Source organism: Octopus bimaculoides, chromosome 1, assembly GCF_001194135.2.
Source record: "Octopus bimaculoides isolate UCB-OBI-ISO-001 chromosome 1, ASM119413v2, whole genome shotgun sequence".
Lineage (NCBI taxonomy): Eukaryota > Metazoa > Mollusca > Cephalopoda > Octopoda > Octopodidae > Octopus > Octopus bimaculoides.
Window position 1 is genome coordinate 20419461 of NC_068981.1, and position 1358 is coordinate 20420818.

General features: G+C 36.2%; 1 protein-coding gene across 2 annotated transcripts in view; it reads left to right on the forward strand.

Moving 5' to 3' along the window:
• LOC106873594 (low-density lipoprotein receptor-related protein 6) overlaps positions 1-1358 on the forward strand; it is a 699058-nt gene that overhangs the window by 654457 nt on the left and 43243 nt on the right. The gene's annotated exons all lie outside the window — the stretch shown is intronic.

Consider the following 1358-nt stretch of genomic DNA (forward strand, 5'->3'; position numbering starts at 1 on the left):
ATACACAGCAGAACCCAGTCATGACTGCCAGACAATTTCTGCAACCACACCATCCCTAACATCTGGCCACCTAACTCCCCAGACTGCTACTCCCTTGAGTATTATGTGTGGGGCACAGTTGAGCGAGAGACCCTCAAAACTCCTTGTAACACCAAAGATGAACTGAGGGCAAGGATTATGGCAGCATTCACCATCTTATACAAGGAGACCATCCAAAAGATTTGCAGGAGATTCGAAAGTCATCTGGAGGCTGTGGTTGAAGCCAATGGCAATTTTATTGAATTTACTCTTTAGTATTTCAAGATATTTTTATGTAATTTTGGTAAATATATCTGTTAAAGTGACATGTCAGTGTTATTTTCATTTTTGCGTAATTTAGACGACAGTTTATTCACTGCACCTTGTATATGTATATGTAGTATGTACACACACACACACATATCTATATATATATATATGTGTGTGTGTGTATCAATGTCCCAATGTGGAAGGCTTAACAATCGGTGAGAATTCTCAGTATGAAACCAATGGTAGTCTTGTTAACCCACAAATAAAGAATATTTATCCACCAAAGTGATGTTGAGCACACATTCTCACTGTTCGATATTAGCGTGTGCATACACATGCATGCGTGTACACACACACACTGGCGTGGCTTTTCTGACCACACAGTTTTGTTTTCAGTCCCACTTTGTGAGACCTTGAGTAAGTGTCTTCTACTATATTCTTGTGCTGACTAAAGTTTTTTGAGTGTATTTTGCTGATGGAAAGTGAAAGTTGTGTGTCTGTGTGCATGCATGCATGCAAGTATCACTGTCATGAAGTGGTGTTCTTCACTTGCAATCTTCCATGAAAGTATGTCTGGTCAGGTGAGTGTTGGCAACAGGAAAGGTATCTAGCCATAGGAGTTCTGCCTCAACAAATCCATCCAACCCATGCAAGCAAGGGTAAGTGGACATTAAAACTATAATGATGATTTCAACATGCATCCAACTGTGACCTGGTCACTGAGAGTAACCAGGTTATGGTTGGGTGACAATTGACCCAAAAATTAATCAAAAGTGAATTTAACAGTTCTTGCATGATTTTAAATGGCTAGAATGGCTCATCCATAATGTACATGCTTCAGTTTCAGCACATGATCTCATATCAGTTCATTAGATAAATATTCCTCTAATATATCTACAAAACACTTAACTGGTTTCAAATTCATATATTTTAAAATGTAAATAAATCTTCATATTCAGCTTCATTAATTTCTTCTATATTTCTTGTTTGGATTACTAATGATTTTTCTTTCTCTTTTGCTATAATATATAATATAATATAATATATTATATATATATATATATATATAT